General features: G+C 42.9%; 1 protein-coding gene and 1 long non-coding RNA gene across 2 annotated transcripts in view; one reads left to right on the plus strand and one right to left on the minus strand.

Moving 5' to 3' along the window:
* LOC121279009 (laminin subunit alpha-3-like) overlaps nt 1-23377 on the minus strand; it is a 509546-nt gene that overhangs the window by 378295 nt on the left and 107874 nt on the right. The window lies entirely within an intron of this gene.
* Nucleotides 16026-23377, plus strand: part of LOC121279010 — a 37278-nt gene continuing 29926 nt past the window's right edge. The window contains exon 1 of the long non-coding RNA XR_005943312.1: nt 16026-16072. This is a non-coding gene — a long non-coding RNA (uncharacterized LOC121279010). The remainder of the gene's footprint in view (nt 16073-23377) is intronic.

Here is a 23377-nt window from a genome sequence, read left to right on the forward strand (position 1 = left end):
AGCCTGATTTCAGACATCAGAAAAGTGCTGGAATCTATTATGAAGAAAGCCTTAACAATGCACTTAGAAAAGCATAGTATGATTAGAACAGGTCGATGTTGTTTTATAAAAGGAAAATCCTCTTTTGAGGATGCTAACTAGTAGGGAAGGTAAAGGGGAACCAGTAGATGCAGTATATTTGTTGTATATTGGATTTCCAAAAGGCATTCAATAAGCCCCACACAAAATGTTAATGCACAAGATAAGGGTTCAGAGAGTTGGGGGTGATATATTAGCATGGAGAGAGGATTGGTTAATGGGCAGGAAGCAGACAGCAGGGATTAATGGGGCATTTTCAAGTTGTGACTAGTGGAGTGCTGCATGGATTAATGTTGGGGCCACAAAGAGACAGAGAGTAACGTATCTAAGTTTGCTAACAATACAAAATGAGGTGGAAGTGTAAGTTGTGAGGAAGACACAAAGAGACTGCAAAGAGTTATAGACAAGTTAAGTGTGTAAGCAACAAGGTGGCAGATGGACAATAATGTGGGGAAGTGTGAATTCACTTTGTTCTTAAGAATAAAAAAGCAGAATATTTTTTGAAAGGCATGAAACTTCTAAATGTTGGTTTAGAGAGACTTGGGTATACTCGTACAAAGAATTCAAAAAGTCAGCATGGGTAGGTTATGCCTGATGAATCAAATTGAATGTTTTGATGAAGTGACTTAAGTAATGCACAGAAAAATGTCTATGGATGTTATTTATATGGACTTCCAGAAGGCATTGGGTAAAGTCCCTCATAAGGCTGCTAAAGTTGGAGCTCTTGGAACTGATATGACCCTTGTGCTTGGGGATAAACCTATATTTTATGTTGGGTGTAAAGAACTAGGTTTCTCTAAAAGGGATTTCTGGTAAAGCACCTGGCTTTCAGTAAATTATCATGTGAACAAGTTGCCTGGGAGATAAATAATAGAATAGCAAAGGATCAACTAAGAAGCTAAATATAGGGATGTGGGTATGGTTCTGTTTCAAGCAAAAGTTTGATTTAGTTTAGAATAAGCTTGGTGTATGACACATCTCTTTCAAGCAGGATTCAGTGAAATTCTGTGTGTTTGCAGAAGAGTTTTAACTCTTGTTAACTTGTAGACTCTACGAACAGTGAGTTGAAATTTTGGGATAGCTGAGAAGAGGGAGAGGGAGTTTTATATGCAAGACTCCAGAGTTAAAAAAAATAGAACCAGGAGGTTTATGACCCACAATGGCTATGCTTAAGATGCTGGCAACGTCTGTGTTGACTGGGGAGTCTACAACCATGGAATGGCTGGAGGAGATTTGAAGGGATAACCTTGCCAGAAATAAGCTGAAGAAACAAGAAATCTTAATGCTTATCTAAACCTTTGAAACAGTCCTCAGACCAAGTGGTTAAATTTCCAATTTCTGATAAGTATCTGACTTGAATTTTTGAGGGATGTAAGTCAAATGGGTGCAGAAGGAAATTTGATCTAAGAATTTCGGTTTACATTATAAGTAACTGTGTTCATTGCACTTTTACTATCTTAACTGACAATTTAAATGTAAAAAGATTTATGGCACTGAAGGAGGCCATTCTGCCCATCGTGTCTGTGCCAGCCAAAAAACAAGCTGCCCAGCCTAATCCCATTTTTCAGCCCTTGGTCTATAGCCCTGGAGGTTTCAGGACTTCAGGTGAGTATACAAACACCTTTTAAATGAGTTTAGGGGTTTCTCTACCTCCTCTACCTTTCAGGCAGTGAGTTCCAGACTCCCACATCCCTCTGGGTAAAAAAATCTTTCCTCATCTCCCCTCTAATCCTACTACCAATCACTTTAAATCTTAGTCACTGACCTCTTTGTTAAGGTAACTAGGCCCTTCCAATCCCTTCTATCCAGCCTCCTCATAACCTTGTACACCTCAATCAAATCTCCCCTCAGCCTCCTCTGTTCTAAGGAGAAAATCCCCAGCCTATCCAAGCGTTCCTCATAGCTGCAATTTTCCAGTCCCGGCAACATCCTTGTAAATCTCATCTGTATCCTCCCTTGTCCAATTACATCCTTTCTGTAATGAGGTGACTAGAACTGCACACAGTGCTCAAGTTATGGCCTAACCAGTGTTTTATACAGTTCCAGCATAACCTCCCTGTTCTTATATTCAATGCATTGGCTAATAAAGGAAAGGATTCCATATGCCTTCTTAACCACCTTATTGACCTGCCCCACTACCTTCAGGGGTCTGTGGACATGCACTTCAAGGTCCCTCACTTCTGATACACCTCTCAGTATTGTCCCATTGGCCTTGGAGAGAATGCAGAGTGGACAGAATGATGCTGATATTCCAAATGCTAAGCTCCAAGGAGAGATTAAACAAACTAGGTTTTTATTTCCTGCAGTTTGGAAGGTTATTGGGTGATTTTATTGAAGTTTTCAAGTTTTTCAAGGGAATTGATATGGTACATGGCAAGAAACTATTTCCGTTGGCTGGGGAGTCTAGGATTAGGGGGCATAATATAAAGAATGGAGCCAAACCTTACAGGAGTTAAATTAGGAAACATGCACACACGCATTCACAGAATCACAGAATTGTTACGGTGTAGAAGGAGGCCATTCGGCCCATCATGTCTGCACCAGCTCTCTGAGCATTTTAACTCAGTGCCAATCTCTTGTCTTTTCCCCATAGCCCTGCACATAGTTTCTATTTAAATAATCATCCAATGCCCTCTTGAATGCCTCAATTGAAAATGTGTCCACCATACTTCTAGGCTGCGCATTCCAAACCCTAACTGCCATGTTTTTTCTCACTTTGTATTTGCTTCTTTTGCAAAACACTTTAAAACTGTGCCCTCTGATTCTCGGTCTGTTTATGAGCGGGAACAGTTTCTCCCTATCTACTCTGTCCAGGCCTCTCATGATGCTGAAACCAAGTCAAGTCTCCTCTTAGCCTTCTCCTCTCCAAGGAAAACAGTCCCACTTTCTCCAATCTTTCCTCATAACTGAAGTGTCTCATCCCTGGAACTATTCTTGTAAACCTCTTCTGCACTCTCTCCAGCACTCTCTCTGACATTCACACACAAAGGGGAATTGCTAGATCACTGTTAATTGTAAAACTGAGATTGAAAGATTTTTGTTAACCAAAGGTGTTAAGGGATATGGGGCGAAGGTGAGTTTATGGAGTTAGGTAGATTAGCCTTGATCACATTGAATTGGCTAAATGGCCTCTTCCTGTTCCTATGTTCTTATGTTTCTATGCTTTTAAAAGCCAGCTATAAAATTCTGAGCGGTTTTGTACCACAGACAGGCCATTTGTTATAAGTGTTTGAAGTAAAGGACATACCCATTTCTTACTTTAGCTGTTTTATAAAGGTGCAGAACATGTAATTCTGGATCAGTTCAAAGTCTTATAACTTGTTACTCAGGAGTACTTGTCTGATTCATCTCACAGCTGTAGAAATAGAGATCTTACTTAGAACTGCCCATGAAAAATCCTAATATAATAGATCCCACATCCACTCATACTGTCGAAGTCTGTCAAAGTTACATTCCTACAAATGGAATTATCAACTCTAGTTTCAACCTGTTATTAATGGCACAGAATGCTCATTTATTTTTACTGTTTTTTTAGTTATAGTAGTTTTCTTTAGGTTTCATGGAAACTATTTAAAGTTAAGAGAGTCTGAAGAGTAAATTTTATATCACATCGGGAAGTTCCAAAACATCAAAACATTCCTACTAAGCAGGAGGAAAAGCTTTCCCTGTCCTGTGATGAAGAACCTTGGTCACATGGAGACCCCAGTGAAGCTGAGTTTGTTCTTCTTCAAGCAAAAAAGGTTAAGGGAAGAATTAATAGAGCCCATAAATGTATCCGTGTTCCCAGGGGGATCTAATTGTACATTACAACGGTACATATGCTAACACAGGACAACAGATTTATCACATTATCATTCAAGGACCTTCTTGCAATCGACATTATATGAGTGCAAACCAAACTGAATCTCCTTAAGGTTTGCATAGCAAACTGTTCTCACTGTTAGGTTCTAATACAGAATCACAACATAACTGTACAGCTGCTTTGCGCAAAATTATGTCACAGCATCTCAAAGAATGACTATCCTGTTGCTGTGTCTTAACACAAATCTCTTTTGGACATTAAAGTGTTTCAAGATCATGGCTCATACCCAATACTCGCCTTAGCTAGTTTTATAAAGGTTTAGAAAATGTGTAATTCTGAGTCAATTCAAAGTGTTATAACCATTCGCCAGTTCTTACATTTTATTATCCTAGCCCATATTTAATTATTTTTAAATGTTGTAGAAATGTGTTCATTCTCAGCATTATGTCTTTAATTTAACTTTTCTGCTTCATCACCCCACCATTGGTGGTCTTGTCTTCCACTACGTGGCCCTAAGCTTTGAAATACCCTCCCTAGACCTCTTTCTGCCTCTCTCTTCTCCTTTAAGTTGCTCCTTAAAACCTACCACTTTGAGCAAGCTTTTGGTTATCTGTACTAATATTTCTTCATGCGACTTGGTGCTACATTTTCTTTGAGACTGGAAGGACCATGAAGCAGGCCAGGATCACTGGGAAGCATAAGATCATATACTCATTAGAAATAGGGGCAGGCGCAGGCCATTCAGTCCATTTAGCCTGCTTCACTACTCAGTAAGATCATGGCTGATTGGATTGTTACCTTAACTCTACTTTCCTGCCTGCCCCCCATAACCTTTCAATCCCTTGACAATCAAAAATCTGTCTAGCTCAGCCTTGAATATATTTAATGACCCAGCCTCTTCTGCTCTCAGTGGAAGAGAATTCCACATACTAATGACCCTCTGAGAGAAGAAATTCCCATCATCTTCACCTTAAATGGGAGATGTCTTATTTTTATACTGTGAGCCCGAGTTCTAGATTTTCCCACGAGAGGAAACATCCTGTCACCATTCACCTTGTCAAGCCTCCTCAGAATCCTATATTTTTCAATAAGATCACCTCTCATTCTTCTAAACTCCAATGAGTATAGGCCTAACTTGCTCAACCTTTCCTCATAAGACAACCCTTTCATCCCAGGAATCAGTTGAGTGAACCATCTCTGAACTGCTTCCGATGCAAGTATAATCTTTCTTAAATAAGGAGATCAAAACTATATACAGTGCTCCAGATGCGGTCTCACCAATTCCCTGTACAGTTGCAGCAATACTTCCCTATGTTTATACCCCAACCCCTTTGTGATTAAGGCCAGCATTCAATTTGCCTTCCTAATTACTTGCTGTACCTGTATGCTAACTTTTTGTGATCCATGTGCGAGGTCACCTAGATCCCTTTGTGCCCGCAGTGTTTTGCAGTCTCTCTCCACTTAAATAATATTCTGCTATTCTATTCTTCCTGCCAAAATGACCTCATATTTTCACACATTATGCTCCATGTGACAATTTTTTTCCTACTCACTTAACCTATCCCTATCCCTTTGCAGACTCTTTGTATCCTCCTCATAACTGGCTTTCCTACCTGCCTTTCTTTGAGACCAGAAGGAGTGTGAAGCAGGTCATGATCACTGTGAACTGGATCACTGTCTTTGTATCATTAGCAAATTTGGACACACTATGGTTAGTCCCTTTTTAAAAATTCATTCATGCGATGTGGACATCGCTGGCTAGGTGGGCATTTATTGCCCATCCCTAATTGCCCTTGAGAAGGACACTCATCCAAGTCATCAATATAGAATAAATTAAAATATTGAGTATAGGAGTTGGGATGTTATGGTGAGGTTGTATAGGACATTGGTGAGGACAACTTTGGAGTATTGTGTGCAGTTCTGGTCGCCTAACTACAGGAAGGATATCAGTAAGATTGAGAGAGTGCAGAGAAGATTTACTAGGATGTTGCCGGGTCTTAAGGAGTTGAGTTGCAGGGAAAGATTAAATAGGTTAGGACTTTATTCCTTGGAGCGTAGAAGAAGGAGGGGAGATTTGATAGATGTTTACAAAATTGAGGGGTATAGACAGAGTAAATGCGAGTAGGCTCTTTCCACTTAGATTAGGAGAAAGAAACACGAGAGGACATGGCTTTAGGGTGAAAGGGGAAAGGTTTAGGGGGAACATTAGGGGGAACTTCTTCACTCAGAGAGTTGTGAGAGTGTGGAACGAGCTACCATCTGACATGGTAAATGCAGGCTCACTCTTAAGTTTTAAGAATAAATTGGATGGATACATGGATGGGAGAGGTCTGGAGGGTTATGGACTAGGTGCAGGTCAATGGGACTAGCGGAATAATATTTCAGCACACACTAGAAGGGCCAAATGGCCTGTTTTCTGTGCTGTAGTGTTCTATGGTTCTATGGTTCTAATGTAAATAGTTGAGGCCACAGCACTGACCCCTGCAGCAGTCCACTAGATACGGTTTGCTAAACTGAAAATGATCCATTTATACTGATTCTCTGTTTCTTGTGAGTTAGTCAATCCTCAATCCATGCTAACATACCACTTGAGATCTTACCTTCTACAGTAACCTTTTATGTGGCACCTTATTGAATGTCTTTTGGTAATCCAAATATGTCACATCTACGAGTTCCCCTTTATTCACCCTGCATGTTACATCCTCAAAGAACTCTTATAAATGGTTCAAACATGATTTCTCTTTCACAAAACCACGTTGTCTCTGTCTGATTGCATTATGATTTTCTAAATGTCCTGCCACTACCTCCTTAATAATGGATTCTAACAATTTCTCAATGACAGATATTAGACTAACTGGGCAATAGTTTCCTGCCTTCTGTCTCCCTCCTTTCTTTAATAATGGTGTTACAGTTGTTGCTTTCCAATCCGTTGGGACCTTTCCAGAATCTTGGGAAGTTTGGAAGATTACAGCCAATGCATTCACTACTTCTGCAACAACTTCCTGAAAGACACTAGAATGTAGGTGATCAGACCCAGGGGAGTGTCAGCCTATTAGTTTCTCCAGCACATTTTTTCCCCAGTGTTCGTGATTGATTCCTCCCTGCTTTTCTACTAATCGTGAGATGTTTCCTGCTGTGAAGAGACATACAAAATACTGTTCAAAGTCCCTGCCATTTCCTTGATTCCCATTATTTATTCCCCAGAACATACTTGACCTCATCCCCATGAACCTGCCGATGCATCAGTCCATGACCGTATTGGTAGGAGTGACAGCTGCACAGTTGTTGTGGAGACAAAGTCCCATCTTCACATTGAGGATCCCCTCCATTGTGTTGTGTGGTACTACCACCATGCTAAATGGGATGGATTTCAAACAGATCTAGCAACTCAAGACTGGGCATCCACGAGGTGCTGTGGGCCATCAGCAGCAGCAGAATTGTACTAGAGCACAATCTGTAGCCTCATGGCCAGGCATATCCCTCATTCTACCATTACAATCAAGCCAGGGGATCAACCCTGGTTCATTGAAGAGTGCAGGAGAGCATGCCAGGAGCAGCACCAGGCATACCTAAAAATGAGGTGTCAACCTGGTGAAGCTATAACACAGGGCTACTGGCATGCCAAACAGCATAAGCAGCAAGTGGTAGACAGAGCTAAGCAATCCCATAACCAATGGATCAGATCCAAGCTTTCAAGTCCTGCCACATCCAGTCGTGAATGGTGGTGGACAATGAAACTACTCACTGGAGGAGGCGGCTCCACAAATAACTTCTTCCTCAATGATGGAGGAGCCCAGTACATCAGTGCAAAAGATAAGGCTGAAGCATTTGCCACAATCATCAGCCAGAAGAGTCGAGCAGATGATCCATCTCAGCTGCTCCGGAGGTCCCCAGCATCACAGATGCCAGTGTTCAGCCAATTCGATTCATTCCACGTGATGTTAAGAAACAGCTGAAGGCACTGGACAGTGCAAAGGCTATGGGCCCTGACAATATTCCGACAATAGTACTGAAGACTTGTGCTCCAGAGCTTGCCGCACTCCTAGCCAAGCACGGCTTGGATTCATTCCAGCACGGCTACAACACTGGCATCTACCCGGCTATTTGGAAAATTGCCCAGGTATGTCCTGTACACAAAAAGCAGGACAAATCCAAACACACTCTATATCATCAGTAAAGTAATGGAAGGGGTCATCAACAATGCCGACAGGCGGCACTTGCTTAGAAGCATCCTGCTCACTGATGCTCAGTTTTGGTTCCACCAGGATCACTCAGCTCCTGGCCTCATTACAGCCTTGCTCCAAACACGGACAAAAGACCTGAACTCCCGAGGTGAGGTGAGAGTGACTGCCCTTGACATCAGGACCGCATTTGACCGAGTGTGACATCAAGGAGCCCTAGCAAAACTGAAGTCAATGGGAATCAGGGAGAAAGCTCTCTGCTGGTTGGAGTCATACCTAGCACAAAGGAGGTCAGTCATCTCAGCTCCAGGACATCACTGCAGTCATTCCTCAGGGGCCCTGAGTCCAACCATCTTCAGCTGCTTCATCAATAACCTTCCTTCCATCATAAGGTCAGAAGTGGGGATGTTCGCTGATGATTGCACAATGTTCAGCCTCATTCGCGACTCCTCAGATACTGAAGCAGTCAATGCCCAATTGCAGCAAGATCTGGACAATATCCAGGCTTGGGCTGACAAGTGGCAGGTAACGTTCGTGCCACACAAGTGCCAGGCAATGACCATCTCCAACAAGGGTGAACGTAACCATTGTTCCTTGACATTCAATGGCATTACCACCACTGAATCTCCCACTATCAACATCCTGGGGTTACCATTGACCAGAAACCAAACTGGACTAGCCATACAAATACTGTGGCTGCAGGAGCAGGTGAGAGGCTAGGAATCCTGCGATGAGTAACTCACCTCCTGACTCCCCAAAGCCTATCCACATCTACAAGGCACGAGCCAGGAGTGTGATGTAATACTCCCCACTTGCCTGGATGCATGCAACTCCCACAATACGCAAGACGCTCGACACCGTCCAGGACAAAGCAGCCCATTTGATTGGCACCACATCCACAAATATTCACTCCCCCCACCACAGATGCACAGTAGCAGCTGTATGTACTATCTACAAGATGCACTCCAGAAATTCACCAAGTATCCTTCGACAGCATCTTCCAAACCCACGACCACTACCATCTAGAATCTAGAAGGACAAGGGCAGCAGATAGATGGGAACACCGCCACCTGGAAGTTCCCCTCCAAGTAACTCACCATCCTGACTTGGAAATATATTGCCATTCCTTCACTGTCACTGGGTCAAAATCCTGGAACTCCCTTCCTAACAGCAGTGTGGGTGTACCTACACCACATGAACCGCAGCAGTTCAAGAAGGCAGCTCACAACCACCTTCTCAAGGGCAACTAGGGACGGGCAGTAATTGCTGGCCCAGCCAGCAAAGCCCACATCCTGTGAATGAATAAAAAAATAAATAAATCAAGAAATAATGGGGACTTGTAAAAAAGGTACTGCCATAATTGTATCGATCGGATGAAACAAATTGCCAAATGTAGCCTGCAGGATAAGTTCTTGAGTGTATTCAGTGCAGTCTTTTAGAATAATACGTTCTGTAATGAAGCAGGGAACAGGCTCTTTCAGACCTGGTAACATGCAATGCGGATTAATAAATGACCTCATAGTGAAGGATCCTCTAGGTAAGGGTGATCATAACATCAGTCAAGCAGGCTGCTTTGTCCTGAACGGTGTCCAGCTTCTTCAGTTTTGTAGAAGCTGCACTCATCGAGGCAAGTGGGGAGTATTCCATCACATTCCTGACTTGTGCCTTGTAGATGGTGGACAAGCTTTGGGGAATCAGAAGACAAGTTACTCGTCGCACGATTCCTAGCCTCTGACCTGCTCTTGTAGCCACAGTATTTATATGGCTAGTCCAGTTCAGTTTCTGGTGAATGGTAACTCCAAGGATGTTGATGTGGGGGATTCATTGAGGATAATTCCATTTCTGGATGAATGCAGCTCCAACACCATTCAAGAAGCTTGACGCCATCCAGAACAAAGTAGCCCACTTGATTGGCACCCCATCTACAACCATTCACTCCCTCCACCATCGATGCACAGTAGCAGCAGTGTACCATCTACAAGATGCACTGCAGAAACTCAGTAAGGTTCCTTAGATAGCACCTGCCATCTAGAAGGACAAGGGCAGCAGATACATGGGAACACTGACACCTGGAAGTTCCCCTCCAAACCACTCATCATCCTGATTTGGAAATATATCGCCGTTTCCTCACTGTCTCTGGGTCAACATGCTGGAACTCCCTCACTAACAGCACTGTGGGTGTACCTACACTACATGGACTGCAGCGGTTCAAGAAGGCAGCTCACCACTGCCTTCTCAAGAGGTATTAGGGATAGGCAGTAAATACTGGCCTAGCCAGCAACACCCACTTCCAATGAATGAATAAAAAAAATCTAGAATTGCACTTCCTCTCTTTGGGCTTGTTACGTGCAGGCTAAGAAAGTGCTCTTGAATGCAGTTCAAGAATTTTGTGCCCTCTGTGTCCTTCACACTGTTCATATTATAGCTGATATTGGGATTTAAGCCCTAAACTATTATTGCCCCATTGTTTTTGCACTCAGAAATTTGCCTACACGTTTGCTCTTCCATCTCCCTCTCAGCATTTGGGGGTCAATAATATACTCCTCGTAGTGTGGCTGCCCCTTTTTTTAATTTCTGAGCTCAACCTGCATGGCCTCATTTGATGATACATTTAATATATCACACTGCTCATAGCTGTAATTGATTCTTTAACCAATATTGCCACACCCCCACCTTTTTAGCTCCCTCTCTATCCTGCCTGAAAATCCTATATCCAGGGTTGGTGAACTGCCATTTTAGGCCCTAATTAAGCCAAGTTTCCATTACAGCAATGAAATCCTGCTGCCATGTATCTATCTGTGCCTTCAGCTCACTGGCTTTGTTTGCTATAGTCCTTGCATTTAAATATATACTTTTTGAAACTGATTCCTATGCTGTACATTTCTTAACCTATGCTTCTTTTCTCCTTCAGAGTCCCTCGCTAATTTTCTGTCTCCTGTTCCCTGCACTGAATTTGTCCTATCCAAATCTACCATCAGGCTCCCATCCCCTGCCAATCTAGATTAAAACCTCTCCAACAACACTGGCAAATCTCCCTGCAAGGACATTTGTCCCGGTCCTGTTCAGGTGCAGACCGTCCGGCTTGTACAGATCCTACCTTCCCCAGAACCAGTCCCAAGTTCCCAGAAATCTGAATCTCTCCCTCTGGAACCTTTTCTTTGCTATTTCTTATCTCCATCTAAACTGGTTCTATATTTTGATCCTGCGTACCAAGATCCTTTCTCACTCCTGTACTGATGTCATCCTTCATTAACAGAGCTACCTCACCTCCTTTTCCTTTCTTCCTACCCTTCAAAAATGTAAGAAACCCTTGAATATTCAGATCCCAGCGAAGGTCACTTTGCCATCATGTCTCTGTTAAGGCTGCCAGATTATACTCATGTATTTCTATTTGTGTTATCAATTCATCCATCATGTTATGAATTTTACATGCATTTAAATAAAGAGGCTTTAGTCCAGTATTTTTACCAATTTTCCAAACTCTGACCTTATTTGCTGGTGCACTGTTTGTACGCTCTGCCCCTTCCTGTCACACTCTGGTTATCAGGACCCACATCACTACTTTACACTATTGTCTTGTCCTTTCTCTTTAACTTTCCAAATATCTCCTCACCTGAACACTCCCCCAGACTATTTCATTTAAAGCCCTCCCTACACCCCTAGTTACTCATAGACTCATGGAAATCTACAGCACAGAAGAAGGCTATTCAGCCCACTGTGTCTGCACCAGTCAACAAAGATCTGGCTATGCTAATCCCATTTTCCAGCACTTGGCCCGTAGCCCTGGAGGCTATGGCAATGCAAGTGAATATCTAAATACTTCTTAACTGTTATGAGAGCTTCTGACTCAACCACCCTTTCAGGCAGTGAGTTCCAGGCTCCCACCACCCTCTGGGTGAAAAAATGTCTCCTCAACTCTTCTCTTAGCCTTCTACCTCTTACCTTAAATCTATGCCCCCTGGTTATTGACCCCTCTACTAATGGAAAAAGTGTCTTCCTATCCACCTTATCTATGCTCCTCAAAATCTTATATACCTCTATCAGGTCCCCTCTCAACTTCCGCTGCCTCAAAGAAAACAACCCCAGCCTATCCCACCTTCCTCATAGCTCAGACCCTCTAGCCCAGGCAGCATCCTGCTAGCTTTCCTCTGCATCTCCCCAGTACAATCACATCCTTCCTATAATGTGGTGACCAGAACTTGCACACAGTGCTCCAGTTGTGGCCTAATCAGCATTTTATACAGTTCCAGCATAACCTCCCTGCTCTTACATTCTACGCGTCGGCTAATAAAGGCAAGTATCCTATATGCCTCTTGACCACCTTATCTACCTGCCCTGCTACCTTCAGGGATCTGTGGATATGAATACCAAGGTCCCTCTGGTCTTCAGTACTTTCCAGGGTCCTACCATTCATAGTGTAATCCCTTGCCTTGTTAGCCCTCCCCAAGTGCATTATCTCACACTTTTCCAGATTGAATTCCATTTGCCACTGCTCTGCCCACCTGACCAATCCATTGATATCCTCCTGCAGTTTACAGCTATCCTCCTCACTATTTACCACCCTACCAATTGTTGCGTCAGCCGCAAACTCCTTGATCATACCCCCTACATTTAAGCCCAAATCATTTATGTACACCACAAACAGCAAGGGACCGAACACCGAGCCCTGTGGAACCTCACTGGAAACAGACTTCCAATCACAGAAACACCCCTCTATCATCACCCTCTGCTTCCTGCCTTTCAGCCAATTTTGGATTCAATGTGCCACTTTGCCTTGGATCCCACGGGCTCTTACTTTCTTGACCACTCTGCCATGAGGGGCCTTATCAAAAGCCTTGCTAAAACCCATGTAGACCACATGAAATGCATTACCCTCATCAACACTCCTGGTCACCTCCTCAAAAAAATTCGATCAAATTTCCCTTTACAAATCCACTCTGACTATCCCTGATTAATCCGTGTCTTTCTAAGTGCAGATATATTCTGTCCTTCAGAATTCTTTCTGGTAATTTCCCTGCCACCAAGGTTAGACTGACTGACCTGTAATTTCCTGGTCTATCCCTTCCTCCCTGTTTTAATAATGGAACAACATTAGCAGTCCTCCAGTCCTCTGGCACCTCAGGTCAGAGAGGGTTTGAAAATTACTGCCAGTGCTCCTGGTATCCCTTCCCCTGCCTCCCTCAACAGCCTGGGATACATCTCAACTGAGCCAGCGAGTTTATCCACTTTTAAGGCCACTAAACCTGCTAGAGCCTCCTCTCTCTCTATGTTAATTTCCTCTAATATTTCACAGTCCTCTACCCGATGTCTATATCTGCGTCGTCTTTTTCTATTGTGAAGACCAACGCAAAGTATTCATTGAGGACTGAACCCACGTCTTCCAGCTCTCCATACACAGATTACCTCTATGGTCCCTAATTAGTCCTACTCCTTCCCTAGTTATTCTCTTGCTCTTTATACATTTAAAAAACCCCTTTGGGTTTTCCTTTATTCTACCCACCAATGCCTTCTCATGCACTCCCTTAGCTTTCTGAATTTCCTTTTTAAGTTCCCCTCTGCAATTTTTATACTCTTCTAAGGGCTCTGCTGTATTGAGCCCTCAGCACCTGCCATTAGCTTCTCTTTTTTCCTTAATCCTAACCTTTATGACCCTTGACATCCAAGGTTCTGCGAACTTGGTCACCCCCTTTATCTTTACGGGAACATATTTGCCCTGTACTCTCACTATTTCCTCCTTAAATGCCTCCCACTGCTCTGAGACAGTTTTATCTGCAAGTAGCTGCTCCCAGTCCACTTGGGCCAAATCATGTCTCATCTTAGTAAAATTAGCCTTTCCACAGTTCAGAACTTTTATTCTCAGCCCAGCCTGATCCTTTTCCGTAACTATCCTAGATCTAACTGAGTTATGGTCACTATCTCCAAAATGCTCCCCTACTGATACGCCTTCCACCTGCCTGGGCTCATTTCTGCAATTGCACATACAGTGATCCCAGCCCAGTTTAGGTGAAGGTCACTCCAACAGTACAGCTCCCTCTTTCCCCAGTACTGGTGCCAGTGCCCCTGACATCCAAGAAACCCATTTCCCCCACACCAATCTTTGAGCTATGTATTCGACTCTCTATTCTTTGACCAAGCTTTTCGTCATGTGTCCTCATATCTCAGGAAGTGAGCCACTGGTTGCAGTCATCGCCCTAGCCTTGATGACACAATGATGGCATGATTGGTCCATTTAGTTTGGTTCCTGTGCTTCCTAAGTAGTCACCTGCTTTTAACCAGTGTAATCAGAGTGCAAAAAGAGAGACCCAGCATGATTTTATGAGAATGACTGAGCATGACACACCCAGCAAACATTTACTGCACCAGCAATAATATTTAGTTAGACATTGCATCAAGCCCATTTGTGCTCCTGCTTTTACAGTGCACTGATGCAAATGTGTTTTGACAATGTATGATAGACAAAATTCCTGAACAATTTGTGGAAGGTAAATTCCACAATGTATATTATGCATTAAGGGAAGGGCATCTCTCACAGTTTCCTAATCTATATGTTCTTGGCCTATATGTTCCTAATCCAAATGGCCTTGCTGATTGCAGTCTGTTCTGGAATACTCAGGCTGAGTAGGACAATTTTCGAAAGAAACTGGAAGATTCAACTTAGTGGGGCAGGAAGAAGTGAGCCTGTAGGGAAGTGGGAGTAATGTGGGACTTATTCTTGCAATGCTACCCATCTTCCAGACGTGTGGTGCACAGCAAAAGGAGTTGTAAGGCGTATCTTGATTGCATTAACTAGTTCATACAAAAGTACCTTTTCTTTAGTTCGATGTATTTTTGCCTGTTAAATAATGTTTGATTTATGTTTTTAGTTTGTTACAGTAAAAGTCTTAAAACACATGAAATCTTGTCCTTCAGTTTATTTCTGGTGAAATTCATCTGAGAAATTCATCTCTTTTTAAAGTATTGGACTCTATGGGATTCATAACAACATATATGCTATTCACCTCAGCTACTCCCTGTGGTAAGGAGTTCCACATTCTCACCACTCTCTGGGTCAAGAAATTTGTCCAGAATTCCCTATTAGATTTATTAATGACTATCTTATATTGATGACCCCAAGTTTTAGGCTTCACCAGGAGAAACTTCTCTTTCAAACTCTCCCCTATCAACTTCTTCATCATTTTTAAGGCCTCCCATCACGTCACCCCTCAGCCTTTTCTTTTCCAGAGAAAAGAACACAAGTGTATTCCTGATAGTTATAACTTCTCAGTTCTAGAATCATCCTTGGTATCATTTTTTGCAGTTTCCTCATTGCCTCTAAATCCAATTTGTAACATGACGACTAGAACTGTGTATATATACTTAATGTGATATAACCAAGGTTCTGAAGAAGTTTTCACTGGTTCTGACGAAGTTCACCAGGTTCTGAAGAAGTTTCCCTGTTTTTCAATTCTGTTCCTCTAGAAATGAACCTCAGCGCTAAGCTTACATTTTCATGGTCTTGTTAATTTGTGTTGCTACTTCTAATGATATGTGTATGTGTGCCCCTATATCTTTTTGTGCCTCTTCCCCACTTAATGAACAATTAATTAACAAAAATCCAACAAGTACTTAAAAATAATGGGGAGGCTAAGGGCAAGATGTTGTTTGTGCGGATCAAATGGAGGGGCAGCATAAATCACAATTCAGGGCACATTTCTTCATCCCTTGAACTTGTTGACCAATTTGAACATTAATAATGGTATGCATCATTAACACACCAGCAGAGTTCCAGTAGGACCTGACCCAATGTGTCATTATTACACCTTTCTTAGATATATTACTAAAGGTTTGATAAGTAATTCCACTCCTTAAGCCAAATGACTGGGCTGCCAGTCATTGCCTAAGTTACACAATATAGCCACGGGAATGTTTCCACGGTTCAACACTAACCAGCAGTTACCCATTGACTCATATCCTGGGTAGTGAAACTCAGACTTCGACTGAGAATAACACAAAACGCAATTTCATGTCAAAGGTATAGTGAACTTATATTGTTGTTGTAGAAATGTAAGGGACAAATTACACCAAGGCTGGTTGAAATGTTTCCTTCATTATTAAGTATGTAATAACCAATGTTGTATCAAAAGTCAGAATGAAACATGCACTTCGGCAAATCATTCACAATCTCAATTTTTGTTTTAAAGCAGAGTGATAATGTGCATACCAATGTCACTACAAAAGGTCCTTTTATATTTATTTTCATAATTATAATTAAGTATTGGAGTGATATTACATGTTGGCTCCTATCTTAATTACGTTGGAATAAAATAATCTTTTTACATGTCTCTACTGCTAGCAGCTCTAACTAATTGAAAGGTATGCCAAATATTTACTGGATTAGGTTTGTGTTACTTTGAGAAATGGCAATTGCTCTTTAGCAGTGCAATTTAAAACAACCCTTGCAACAATGGACTGATGGGCAGCCAAATCACACAATGGCAGTTGTTTATAGTTATTGTCTTCAAATATTAATAACCGCATGAACTCTTTTTCTGGCAATGATGTGATTTTCATATGATTTCATCTCCCTTTTTGTGGGCAGATGTCTGCCTCCATTTCGCAGAGATTTGAATCTTATTGTAGGAGGAATCAGCCCAAGTTTCCTACTGTTGTGTGTTGAGATGATAAAGGAATACCAGTCATTGGTTTCCAGGACAGACGAAATGTATTTTTCTCACAATAATTTGATGCATTAAATCTCATTGAAATTAATGCATGTGAGTGGGAGAAGAATGTTTTATTCGGTCTGCTTACATTCAGACTCCACCCTTCCAATGCTCTTCTGGCTGGCCCCCCGCCTTCCACCCTGTGCAAGCTTCAGCTCATCCAAAATTCTGCTGCCTATTTCATAACTCACAGCAAGGGCAGCATTTGATGCCCCCAACCCAAAGTTCAGAGGCAGTTGGGGGGAAGTGGGAGGGTGCCATGAGATCGGGCAGGAGGGTGCAGGGTGGAGATCCCACAGCTTTCCCACCTTTCTTTGATTCAGACAGAGCCAATTGAGGCCCTTGAGGACCACTTAAAGGCTTCATCCCACCATTGCTGGTATTCAACCAATGGTAGTCGAGGGTCTTGCCATCTGGGAAGGCTGGCCAGCAAACCCGATCGAGTTTGCCAGAAGCCTTCTTGGGGGATCTCTCTATGCACAATCTTTATCTCTATGGCTACAGAGATAGTGGAGGCAGTGGTTGAAATATTCCAGAACTCAATGGATTCCGAGAGGGTCCCAACAGCCTGGAAAACCGCTAATGTGATGCCCCTGTTCAAGAAGGGAGGGAGGCAAAAAGCCGGAAACTATAGGCCAGTCAGCCTAACATCTATCATTGGGAAAATGATGGAGCCCATTATTAAGGAAGAAATAGCAGGACATTTAGAGAAGCTTAATGCAATCAAACTGAGTCAACATGGTTTTGCGAAAGGGGAATCATGTTTGACAAGTTTGCTAGAGTTCTTTGAGGATATAACAAGCAGAGTTAATAAAGGGGAACCAGTACATGTAGTGTATTTGGATTTCCAGAAGGCATTCGATAAGGTGCCACTTAAAAGATTATTGCACAAGTTAGAAGCTCATGGTACTGGGGGTAATGTGTTAGCATGGATTGAGGATTGGTTAACACACAGAAGACAGAAAGTTGGAATTAATGGGTCTTTTCCAGGTTAGAAAGATGTAACTAGTGGAGTGCCACAAGGATCAGTCCTAGGGCCTCAATTATTTACTATCTATATTAATGACTAGGTGGAAGGGGCAGAGTGTAATGTATCCAAATTTACTGATGATACAAAAATAGGTGGGAGGGCATGTTGTGATGAGGACATAAAGAATCTGCAAGGGGATATAGGAAGGTTGAGTGAGTGGGCAAAAATTTGGCAGATGGAGTTTAATGTAGGAAAGTGTGAGGTCATGCACTTCAGTAGGAAGAATGAAAAGGCAGACTATTATTAAAATGAAGAAGACTCCAAAAAAGTGCAGTACGGAGGGATCTGGGTGTTCTTGGGCATTAAACACAAAAAGTTAGCATGCAGGTGCAGCAAGTAATTAAGAAGGCAAATGGAATTTTGGCCTGTATTGCTAGGGGGTTGGAGTTTAAAAATTGGGAAGTCTTGTTACAACTGTACAGGGTATCAGTGAGGCTGCACCTGGGGTATTGTGTATAGTTTTGGTCCCCTTACTTATGAAAAGATATACTGCCATTGGAGGCAGTTTAAAAGAGATTCACTAGGCTGATTCCTGGGATGAACAGGCTGATTGATCAAGAACAGCTTAACGGGTTAGGCATTTTTTCATTAGAGTTTGGAAGAATAAGGGGTGATCTTACTGAAATGTACAAGATTCTAAGCGGGCTTAACAGGGTAGATGTTGAGAAGGTGTTTCCACCAGTGGTGGATTCTCGAACTAGGGAACACAGGAACATACAAACTAGGAGCAGAAATAGGCCATTCGGCCCTTTGAGCCTACTCCACCATTCAATATGGTCATGGCTGATCCTCTACCTCAACACCATATTCCTGGTTACTCTCCATACCCCTTGATGCCCCTAATATTCAAAATATTATCAATTTCTTTCTTGAATATACTCAGTGACCTGGCCTCCACAGCCTTCTGTGGGAGAGAATTCCACAGGTTGACCACCCTCTGAGGGAAGAAATTTTTCCTCACCTCAATCCTAAATGGCCTACCCCGTATCCTGAGGCTGTGGCCCCTGGTTCCAGACTCCCCAACCAGGGGAAACATCCTCCCTGCATCTCGTCTGTCTAGCCCTGTTAGAATTTTATACATTTCAATCAGATCTCCTCTCATTCTTCTAAGCTCTAGTAAATACAGGCCCAGTCGAACCAATCTCTCCTCCTACGACAGTCCTGCCATCCCCAGTATCAGCCTAGCAAACCTTTGCATCACTCCCTCTATGGCAAGTATATCCTTTCTTAGGTCAGGAGACCAAAACCACATGCAATACTGTGGTCTCACCAAGGCCCTGTATAACTGCAGTAAGATATCCCTACTTCTGAATGCAAATCCACTTGCAATGAAAACCAACAGACCATTTGCTTTCCTAATTGCTTGCTGCACCTGCCTGTTTACTTTCATTGACTGGTGTACAAGGACACCCAATCCCTTTGTACATCCACATTTCCCAATATATCACCATTTAAATAAAACTCTGCCTTTCTGTTTTTCACACCGAAGCTTATACCTTCACATTTATCCACGTTATACTGCATCTGCCATGTGTTTACCCACATACACAGCTTGCCTAAATCGCCCTGAAGCTTCCTTGCATCCTCCTCACAACTCACAACTCCACCCACTTTTGTGTCGACAGCAAATTTGGAAAGATTGCATTTGGTTCCCTTATCCAAGTCATTTATATATATCATGAATAGCAGGGGCCTAAGCACTGATCCCTGCACTACACCATTAGTCAACACCTGCCACCCGGAAAAAGACCCATTTATTCTCACTCTCTGATTCCGGTCTGTCAACCAATTCTCAATCCATGTCAGTATATTAACCCCCATTCCCATATGCTTTCATTTTGCCCACTAGCTACTTATGTGAGACCTTATCAAAAGCCTTCCTGAAATCCAAATACAGCATATCCACTTGTTCTCCCTCATCTATTCTACTAGTTACATCCTCAAAAATCTGCAGTAGATTAGTTAAGCATGATTTCTCTTTCATAAGCCCATGCTGACTTTGTCTAATTCCGTTGATATCTTCCAAGTGTTCTGTTACCACACCTTTTATAACAGACTCTAGTAATTTCCCCTCTACTGATGTTAGGCTAACTGGTCTGTAATTCCCTGCTTTTTCTCTCCCACCTTTTTTAAATTGTGGGGTTACATTTGCCACCCTCCAATCTGTAGGAACTGCCCCAGAGTCTATAGAATTTTGGAAGATGGCTACCAATGCATCCAATAATTCCAGGGCCACTTCCTTTAGTGCTCCGGGATGTAGATTATCAGGCCTTGGGGAATTTTCAGCCTTTCACCTCATTAATTTCTCTTGCACCATTTTTTTACTAATACTGATTTTCTTCAATTCAATTCAATTCCTCCCTCTCACTAGAGCCTTGGGGCAGGATTTTTCAGTTGACGTGCGGGGGCGAGGCTGACATACACACATAAAATGATGTGCGATGTTTCATTTGGTTGGCATGTGCCAGAGTTGGCTGCACGCCCGTCAATATATAAACGGCCCATTAAGGCCATTAAGGAAGTAATTAATGTAATTGTTAACGCTGCCCGTCCAACCTTAAGGTTGGCAGGCAGGCAAAAAGACCAGGCGGCCTTTACATTTTTTAGGGAACCTCATCCACAAGTGGGTTTCCTAAAGCTTTTATTAAATAAATATATAAATTTTCCAAGATACAAAAACATGCCCCATCTCATGTGACACAGTTTAATTACATTTTTTCTACCTTCCTTAACTATTGGCCATTGCCTATCCACCGTCAACCCTTTTAGTAAGCTTCCCAACCCATCTTTGTCGACTCACGCCTTGCACTTCGCAGTTCCCATTATTTAGATTCAGGTCCCTAGTTTCAGATTCAACTTCCTCACTATCCATCCTAATGAACAATTTTATCATTTTATGATAAAAGCAAAATACTGCGGATGCGGGAAATCTGAAACAAAAACAAAAATAGCTGGAAAAACTCAGCAGGTCTGACAGCATCTGTGGAGAGGAAAATAGAATTTGGACCCAAAATGTTAACTCAGTCTTCCTCTCCACAGATACTGTCAGACCTGCTGGGTTTTTCCAGCTCTTTTTGTATTTGTATCTATCATTTTATGGTCGCTCTTCCCCAAGGGACCCCACAATAAGATTGTTAATTAATCCTTTCTTATTGCACAATACCCAGTCTAGAATAGCCTGCTCTCTAGTTGGTTCCTCAATGTATTGGTCTAAAAATCCATCACAGACATACTCCAGGAAATCCTCCTCCACAATAGTATTGCCAGTTTGGTTTGCCCAATCTATATGTAGATTAAAGTCACCCATGATTACAGTTGTACCCCTATTGCATGCGTATCAAATTTCCTGTTTAATGCTTTCCCTTATATCTCTATCACTGTTTGGGGGTCCATGGACAACCCCCACCAATGTTTTCTGCCCCTTGGTGTTTCTTATATCTACCCAAACTGATTCCACATCATGATTCTCTGAGCCAATATCCTTCCTCACTATTGCATTGATTTCTACCTATACTAACAATGCTACCCCATCTCCTTTCCCTATTTGTCTATCCTTCATAAATATTGAATACCCCTGGATGTTCAGTTCCCTTGGTCACCCTGCAGTCATGTCTCCGTAATTGCAACTATATCATAATCGTTTATATCTATTTGCACTGTTAATTTATCTAACTTGTTGCGAATGCTCCATGCATTAAGGTACAATGCCTTTAGACTTGTCTTTTTAACCTTGTTAGTCATCTTAGCTTTATTTTGCACTATGACCCCATTTGATTTTCGCTCTTGTTTTTTCTGCCTTCTACTTTTGCTCCTTACTTTTCTGTCTTTTGTTTCTATCCATGTTTCCCCCTCCTCTGTCTCCCTGCTCAGGTTCTCATTCCCCGCCATTCTAGTTTAAACCCTCTCCAACCGCACTAGCAAACACTCCCCCAAGGAGATGGGCCTTGGTCCTGGCCAGATGAAACCTGTCCTGTTTGTACTCATCCCACCTTCCCCAGAACCCGTCCCAATGTCCCAGGAATCTGATTCCCTCCCCTCTACACCATTTCTTCAGCCACGTATTCATCTGATATAACCTGTTATTTCTACTCTCGCTAGCACATGGCACTGTTAGTAATCCTGAGATTACTACCTTTGAGGTCCTACTTTTTAATTTACATCCTAGCTCCCTATATTCAGCTGGTAGGATCTCATCCCTTTTTTTACCTATGTTGTTAGTACCAATATGGACCACGACCACTGACCGTTTACCCTCCAGGACAATCTTGACCCTGGCACCAGGGAGGCAACATACCTGGAGTCTCTTTTGCGGCCACAGAAATGCCTGTCCATTCCCCTTACTAGTGAATCCCCCATCACTATAGCCCTGCCACTCTTCTTACTCCCCTCTTGTGCAGCAGAGCCACCCGTGGTGCCATGGACTTGGCTCCTGCTGCTTTCCCCTGAGAAGTCATCTCCCTCCAACAGTATCCAAAACGGTATATCTCTTAGAGAGGGGGACGGCCACAGGGGACCCCTGCACTACCTGCCTTCCTCTACGCTGCCTGGTGGCGACCCATCCATTTCTGCATGTTCAGTCTTTAACTGCAGTGTGACCACCTCACTGAATGTGCTGTCAACAATAACTCAGCATTGCAGATGCTCCACAGTGAATCCACCCGCAGTTCCAGCTCGGAAATGCCATTAGCCAATAGCTGCAGCTGGACGCATATCCTGCACACATGGTTGCCAGGGACACTGGAAGTGTCCATGACTTCCCACATAGTACAGGTGGAGCATATCACAGGCGCAAACTCTGCTGCCATGACTTATCTTTAGATTAAGATCGTTAGTTGCCCCCTTTAAAGAACAATAATTACACCAGGGGTTTTATTCCACTCCAAACACTCCCATTACAGTCCAAAATCCTCAAATTTTGTTTAAGCTAATGGACGGCAGCAGTTCAATTAGTAGAAAAAGTAGTAGAAATACTCACCTGACCCTACTTACCAATCAGCTGCCTCCCCTGCATTGCGTCACTTTTTGAACTGTGACGTCACTTCGAACTCCTCCGCTTGAAGGTCCTGAGGGTACACCTCTCCTCTCCGGTCTCAGCCTCTGTTTTTTGTGCCCTCTTATACCGCTCTCGCTGGCCTCTCCTCTCCGGTCTCGGCCTCTGTTTTTCATGCCCTTTTATACCGCTCTCGCTGGCCTCTCCTCTCCGATTATAGTTACAGAACAAGGGGACACTCGTTTAAAACCGAGATGCAAAGGAATTTCTTCTGTCAGAAGGTAGTGAATGTCTGGAATTCTCTACCCCAGAGAATTGTGGAGGCTAGATCACTGGAAGTATTTAAAGAGGAGGTCGATAGACTTTTAAAATATTGGAGAGTTGAGGGTTATGAGGAGCTGGCACGAAAGAGGAGTTGAGGCTTGGGGCAAGTCAGCCATGATCTTATTGAATGGCGGGGCAGGCTTGAGGGGCTGAATAGCCTACTCCTGCTCCTATTTCTGATGTTCTTATGTAATCAAGAGACCTGGCATTGGGAAGTAGGGGTCCAAAGGAGGCCCTTGCAGGCTACCTCCCCTTTGCCCTCCCCAGCCA

This window comes from Carcharodon carcharias, chromosome 6 (assembly GCF_017639515.1).
Source record: "Carcharodon carcharias isolate sCarCar2 chromosome 6, sCarCar2.pri, whole genome shotgun sequence".
Classification (NCBI taxonomy): domain Eukaryota; kingdom Metazoa; phylum Chordata; class Chondrichthyes; order Lamniformes; family Lamnidae; genus Carcharodon; species Carcharodon carcharias.